At 44.6% G+C, this 7,854-nt stretch overlaps 1 long non-coding RNA gene across 1 annotated transcript; it reads right to left on the bottom strand.

Annotated features, from left to right (window-relative positions):
• Window positions 1-630: 630 nt before the first annotated feature.
• On the bottom strand, window positions 631-7,477 carry LOC138962225 (uncharacterized). Its single transcript, XR_011454455.1, has 2 exons — window positions 7,271-7,477; window positions 631-1,318 (listed from the first exon to the last, which is right to left on the bottom strand). It is a non-coding gene; the product is annotated as an uncharacterized lncRNA (long non-coding RNA).
• Between the last annotated feature and the right edge of the window lie 377 nt (window positions 7,478-7,854).

Raw genomic sequence — 7,854 nt, 5'->3', positions numbered from 1 at the left:
GAGGGACTCTCTCTCTCTCTCTCTCTCTCTCTTGTCAGGTTTTGTGGTTTGACTCTGAATGAGCCTGGTTCGTGTGTGTGTTTGTGAGTGTGTTTGGGTGTGTGCGTGGGTGTGCATGTGTGTGTGCGCGCGCGCGTGTGTGTGTGTGTGCACGAGTGTGTTTGTGTTTCTATTGAACAGTGGCGATATCGTGTTTGCTTTGATCTCGCATTCTGCAGAAATGAAGGGAGTCAAAACATGAACTTGTTCTACTGGACAAACTTGTCGGTTATTCCCCTTAGCAGAATTTCCCCATGATTTGTATACAGAATAAAGGTGAAGATCAGATGCTCACGGAGGGTATTTGAATAAGTTGTTGGAAATGGTGCATGTTTCTGTGAATGTGAGTGTGATTATCGTGTTTGCAAGTACACTTATTTAAACTGAAACTATAAGCGTACTGACACGTGTTCTGTCGGACGGACAAAGAACGTTCACATACGCACACGCACAGACATTCACAGACTATTGCAAACCGAGGCAGACACACACACGGACACACATGCTGAGCTCCCCCTCCCTCCCCCCCCCCCCACACGCGCTCAAAGAGAGACATACCGAAGCCTACCGGCGACCACAGCAACTCACGAAATGATTTGCAGTCTTTTATATAATTCTGTTTGACTTATTAAACAAATATATGTAGTTCTAGCTCAGAATATTATTGATGGAATAAAAAGAAATTACAATTGTAAGTTTACTGTAAAAGAACAACAAAACAATTAGCAATGGAGGGAAATTGAGAAAAAAGGAAGAAGAAGAAAAAAAAAGGAAAAATCAAGCGAAAGAAGATGAATTTTGATAACAATCATTAGAAAACAGGCGTTTGGTTCATCATGTTCTGGGCACAAGTGAGGGGGAGTTGCACGAGCTTCAAAATGGAAGCGCACACATCGGTGAGTGGCTTAACACAGACTGAGAAAGGAATCAGCAACACGTAGAGCCAAGCGATGAGGAAGCCGACGGGCCAGGCTATAAACCAAAGGATGAGAAACCAGAGGAGGGAGGCGACGGGACCTCCGTCTCCTTTGCCCCTGCCTTCTCCACCTCCTTCCCCTTCTCCTTCGCCAGTCCCTGATCCTGTTCCTAGACCGAGCCCTTGTCCGATCCCTTCGCCGATACCTTTTCCGAGTCCCTTTCCGGTCCCTAGACCTAGCCCTTGGCCGAGCCCTCGTCCGAGTCCTTTTCCGATCCCTGTTCCAGCTCCTTCGCCGAGTCCCTCTCCTACGCCCATGGTTGACGACTGCTGCTGCCTTGTGTCAGTCTTTGTCGAAGGATGCTGTCAATATAGAAAATGTGAAAGAAAAGTGTGTGTGTGTGTGTGTGTGTGTTTGTGTGTGTGTGTGTGTATGTATGAGTATTTGGGTATGTGTGTGTGTGTGCGCGCGCGTGTGTGTGACGGTGTGTGTGTGTGTGTGTGTGTGGTTGTGTGTGTGTGTTTTGTGTGTGTGCTTGCGTGCGTGCGTACGTGCATCCGTTCGTGCGTACGTGTTTTCATGCGTGCATGTGTTGTTGCTTGCGTGCGTACGCGCGTCAGTGCGCGCGCCAATAAGACATGACAGATTACATTTTTCATTAAATGAGTGATATTTGTACACACAAATCCTTACGCTGGTTGTCGCGACATATGTCGCGCTACTTTACGTATACCGTCACCTGGTTGTCGCGACATATGTCGTGGTGCTGCGTCAGTCTGATTGGTCGATTCCGATTACCTCCCATGGACGCGAAAACCTATCCTTAGATCTGTATTCAGAAATAAGGTCAGTTGGGCCCTGAACCTGTAGATCCAAGTTCTGAAGCACATTTGAGTAGGCGAGTGTCAAACATACAGGGCGCCCAGCTGAGCTGTAGCACATGCTCCAAAATGGCTGCTCCCATAGATCCACGGCGTGATCGCAATGTTTTTCAATACTTTTTTTTGATGATTTCTTCGCCGATCCCGATCTTGACGAAGTAGGGGAGAAGCCACTTACATTGATTTACAAGATGTAATGCTCGTTTGGGGACATTATGAACCTAGATCAGGCCCCAAACAACAGAGACTTCGAAGCAGACGTTCAAGAAGGCTGGAGTAGTGAGTGGGGGGAAGCTCGAAGGGGCTACTGTCAACATGCCGTTTGATCGTGAAACTATTTTGAATGTCGGCGAAGATTTTTCAGAAAACCCACAGCCCTTGGATTTTTTTCCGACTGTTTGTTGGCGATTTGTTAGTCACTACGCTCAATAAAGAAAAGCTTGACGCTGGAATTCTAAAGCCACACTCACGGTAAGCCCGTGTATGAGAGAGAGAGAGAGAGAGAGAGAGAGAGAGAGAGAGAGAGAGAGAGAGAGAGAGAGAGAGAGAGAGAGAGAGAGAGTGAGTGTGTGTAAAAAAAAAACCACCCAATATGAAATAGAACATTTATTTTTTCATCTCCATTTTTCAGGCTACACCGCTGGTTACTTGTCACTCTCGACGAGATGAAGGTTTTCCTGTCGCTGGTTATTACAACAGGCCTGGTCATCAAGCCTACTATTGAAGAGTACTGGAGCCAGGATGAGATCACCTCCACTCTCTTTTTCACAAAGAACATGTCCCTTGCAAGGGCGGATCAATTCACTTTGGAGAGGGGGGTTACAAAATGACTGCGAAGATACAAGTTGACGGCGCCGAAGCCTCTTGGGGGGTCCGGGGGCATGCCCCCCCGGAAAAGTTTTTTTAATCCAAAGAAGCAAAATAGAGCTATCTGGTGCATCCTGAGCCAATAAATTACCTCTTTTTTTTGGGGGGGGGTGGGGGGGTTACGTAACCCGTGTAACCCCCCCCCCCCCCCCCCCAGATCCGCCCTTGCCTTGTGAGGTTCCAGGCTATCCTCAGCAACTTCCACCTTGTGGACAACACACGGGCCAATGCCTACTTTCTCCACCGCAAGTTTGATGGTGTGTCCCTGTCGCATCATGAGTTCCGGAAGCTGCTAGTCCGACAGCTGATCTCATCTTCTCCAGAATCTCCAAAGCCAGTACCAAGAGGAAGGAAAGCAGTCAACTCCCCCCCCCCTACCCCAGACGCATGATTGGTACGCACCGACCAACCTACAACACCGCCACAGTCGGTGCCAAGAGACAGCGTCCACAACGTGACTGTGTGGCCTGCAACCCAGCAAGGCAGAACAGAGCTGGCTTCAAGAGAAAGCAGTCTGCCTATCAGTGTGAACAATGCCAAGTCACTCTGTGTATTCCCCACTGTTTTGAGGTGTACCACACCAGAAGTTACTACCAAAGAGTCCTCGGGGAGCAGATGGGAGCAGCAGAAGGTGGTCTGCGTGATGGTGCTGGTGAAAACTGAACTGCTATAACGACATCACCTGTACTCTGCCTTCCTGTCGTGCTATGCAGTCTTTCTTGGGACATTGCAAAGATTTAGTTGTTTCCATTTGTTTTTTGTTGTACATGTACCTGCAGTTACATGGATAACCAACTGAAACGTTTCTGATGTGAAGGCTATTTTCACCTGGATTCTTACCTGGATTACTCATACCTACAGCTACCAAGGAAGATACTGATACTTGTGACTCTTAGTCTGAGATACTGTACTAGTGTGTGATGACTGAATGTCCTTTTGTTGGTGACTGTGGAGTACTTTATGATCAACTGCAGCTTCATTCTGAAAAAAATACCTGTCATCCTTCATTTTCTCCAGGTGCGTCAATTACAGTTTGCTACTGGCCCTCTAAAATTGTGTTTGTGTTGTTTCTTGTTCATTTGTGTAAAATTTTTATTCAACATGTATTTTTCAAATATGCACACACACAAAGATAACACATTCTTTAAAATATGACCTATTTTCTTTATTTTTCTCTCTGTTAATTCACCAGTGGCTATGTAACATGTGTTACGGAATTGCACCAGTGTAAGGGTTAAAGGTGTATGACTGTGTACGTAAGTGTTATTTAGAGTGCCTTGGAGAATGATGAGCATAATTATGAGCTTGCGGCGATTATGAAAGTGGTAGCAGGCTAATTGCCCCCTGGACAATTGCCCCCCGGAAATTTGCCCCCGGAAAACTGCCCCCTGGACATTTACCCCCCTAGGTCAATTGCCCCCCGGATACCCCCCCCCCCCCTCCATGGGATGAAAATTGTTCCCCGGACAACTGCCCCCCGGACAATTCCCCCGAGGAATTCCACCCCCCCCCCCCCCCGGATGCTTTTTGTACAAAAAAAATGTTTTCTTCAGCTATTGAATTTTTAAAGCATAACATTTACTCAAGTAAGTGTGTGTGGGTGCGTAGGTGTGTGTATTCGTGCGTGCGTGAATGTAAATGCATACGTGCGTGTATGCGTGCGTTAGTAAGGAGGTTTAGAAACTGCGTCACCTATCAGCTACGTCACCTACCAGGACACCTTTCTCACATGCGGGTCGCGCTGCGTGTGGTGATTAGGTACGTGTTCACGTAGAAACCCTTCCATACGTCAGCGCAACGTATGTCAGATTTTATCAAGTCCAACCATCCGAGAAGGGTGTAAGGATGCTCAATATTTTCTGGAATCTTTCCTTCACCCTTCAGTCCATATTTCATAATTCTGGTTTGTATACATCGTAGTCGCCGATGTGTCAAGAGCATGACCCCACGAACGACAAGGCGCTGTGACTTATGTCGCGTATCCTTCTGTGGGCCTATTGAGTGTGCTCGCCTCGATTCACTTCGAAAAGCAGACACAGAAAGCAAAATACCGCTCGTTCAAATGTATTTTGTAGTTAAATCTGTTCAGTGGAATGAATTCAATCCCTCCGGTAGAAAAAATAATGGAAAAGCTTCCCTAGAATGGATTTTAGTGCAAATGTGTCGGTGTCTTGATAATACGTGAACACTGTGACCTTCTTTTTGACAACTTCTGAGCGTTAGATACCACGTTACGTGCATACTACACCCCTATCACTGCGGGTATTCCCACTGTCGATCGCTGTGCGTGCTTCTGATACGGGCGTGATCACGTATAAAACTGTTTTCATACGTGAAGACAATGTATCTCATATTACTTTAAAATCTAAATATGAACCATTCAAATAAAGTACGAGACCTCCCCTTACAGCATTTTCCTATATCCTGGCGCATAAACACATTTTTTAGTTGTGTGGTTGCTTGACTAAAATTGAATAAATCGGGTGACCCGTTCCAACGGCTCTGCGATATCACAGCAAACCATGAAGCACGCAAGGACGACCCAAGCTAAATTTAGAAATGTCATCTCGACCAAAATACTCCCAGGAAGCAAGTACCTTGCGCGAGGAAGCGTATGTTTTAAGCAGACTGAAAATTCAGCATAACAGTAACCTTTTCCCAGGAACAGATCAAGTCTGCTAGGTAACCCAATGCACACGTGTATCATGTGTGTGTGGTGGTGTTTGTACTGGAAACTTGCATTCTCCCAGTAAGGTAATATATTGTACTACGTTGCAAGCCCCTGGAGCAAATTTTTGATTTGTGCTTTTGTGAACAAGAAACAATTGACAAGTGGCTCTATCCCATCTCCCCCCTTTCCCCGTCGCGATATAACCTTAGTTTTTGAAAACGACGTTAAACACCAAATAAAGAAAGAATGTTTTGTTTCATAAAGACTTTGTAAACGACCATAAAGTAATGTTCCGTCCAATTCATTTGCATTGAAGGCTAGGTTTGGGTACACACATAAATGCATGCGCGTACGCACGCACACACGCACACCCACACACACAGACACACACCCACACACACATATACACACACGCACGCACACAAACACACTCGCACACACATGGCGTCGCCCATTTACACAGACAGACAAGCAGACATACAGACAAGCAGACAGACATACAAACACACACACATATATACACACATACGCACACGCACACGACAGTCAGAAACACAACGACGCCCACTAACACACACCCTTATAAGCGGGGGGTGAAAGCGTGGTGGCCAGTGACCCAGAACGAACACAAACCAACGCTCGAAGTTCGATCGCCCTACTTTTCTTTTCTGTTTCCTTAAAAAAAAAAAAAAATCATTGACTTTACCTGCTGGTTAACACTCGGTATGATCTGGGTCAGTGGAACATAACTTCCACGTGCAGCACACAGCGACACCCACACAATGACAGCAGCAGTTTCAACACTGGGTACATCCTGAACTCAGGTCAAAATGAGTTCGGTTCATTCTCTCCCTGACAGGATGCCTTGAGTTTTCCTTGTCTGGCAAGGAAACCGCTTTTTTTATATATTTTTTTTATACATATTTAGAGTTTTCTGTAATGTATTATTGATATAAGCAGATTCGCGATCGTCGATAATGATTTTTCATGGTGTTTTGTAATTTTTAAATTACAAAGAAATTGATATGGTAAGACAGTTTCAAGCGAGCTATTTTTCGCGGCTGTATTCATTGTGCAAACAACTCTAAATATGGCAAAAGTGTCACGTGATAATCAACCGTTTGTTTCGGCGCTCACTGGATCAGACGATTTTTTCTGTAACCAGTTGACAGTGATGAAACCATATATTACGGTCTCCTTCCGGCAGCAGTCCCAAAATTTCGACTTGTTTTGACCTTAGAACGATGTCTTTATCATAACTGTGAAAAACAGAACGGAGATCACTGTCGAAGTCGGCCAATCTGCAATCATTTTCGTCTCGCGAACACTGATCTCAAATTTAGATCAGTGCTGAACTCATAATTGTCAGTTGGTGGCTGGGTTCTGGGTTATTAATAAAAGTTTACTGTTCAGAATTTCAAGCCAGTTTACTTGTTCATTTTGTGAAAGCTCTCAGCCTCTGACTAGTGTTTTGATACCCCGGTAATTGCTGTAAATGTGTAAGTGTTATTCACTTATTGTAATGCTACAAGCAAGAATTTACACATATATTATGACATTTCACAATGGTCATAAATTATTTCCTTTATTCAAAGCACTCTCAAATTGACAATGCAATTTGCATACATTGACATCATGCACATATGTATGCAAGAACCTGGTAAAACAGCAAAGCAATACACCGAGTCGCCAACAACATGATCAATCAGGAAAGGGTATGAAAACCCTTTACTTTTTTGGTGAAAGGGTATGAATACCCTTGACCTCAGAGCCTGTGTGGAACCCTGGTATAACTCTCGCTTACTCCACTACACAGTCGTATGCATAACGAACGCTTACTTCTCTTTGGTTATTTGATGACGAAAATCCCGTCAATCGTCAAAACTTTCACTTACCGTTAAAAAGTAGACTCCACGCGAACAGACGATAAATAATAAGTCCCTATTCTAAGTACACGTTGACCAAACCATCCATACGTTAGTACTGGAGATCCTGGTCCAAGCGTGATGACAAGGGACAATAAAACAAAAAATAAAAATGTACGAACACACTGATCAACTCTAAAAGAAGGACATAATATGACTTAATCAAAGCATTGACGTCACGGTGCGTGAAATTGACGCGCACAAGGAGTGAAAGACGTCAGAAGATTTCAATGATTAGAACGGAATTGTAGCAGGGTTTGGGACTTGGCACATGGTGGCCGCCATTATTAGTCTCGTCTTTCCCATTTGTGAAAATGTCCATGAGTTGTTCTTCAGTAGTGACAGAAACAGGGGGAAAAGTGGTCAAAATTCAAATCTCTAGTTTTGTTTTTGAAATATAGCTTTTCATAAAGCAGAAATACTGTAGTATCTGATGTACATAAGAAAAAATCACTGGTTCACATGGTTCTTACATGATCTAACTTTTAAAGCTGGTTCTTGTGTGTCTGTGTGTATGTTTGTATGATGACGATAGGACCCGAAACGGCTGCACG

This window comes from Littorina saxatilis, linkage group LG1, assembly GCF_037325665.1.
Source record: "Littorina saxatilis isolate snail1 linkage group LG1, US_GU_Lsax_2.0, whole genome shotgun sequence".
NCBI classification, from domain to species: domain Eukaryota; kingdom Metazoa; phylum Mollusca; class Gastropoda; order Littorinimorpha; family Littorinidae; genus Littorina; species Littorina saxatilis.
Note: the sequence above shows the minus strand (reverse complement) of the source record. Positions and strands in the feature narration are given on the sequence as shown.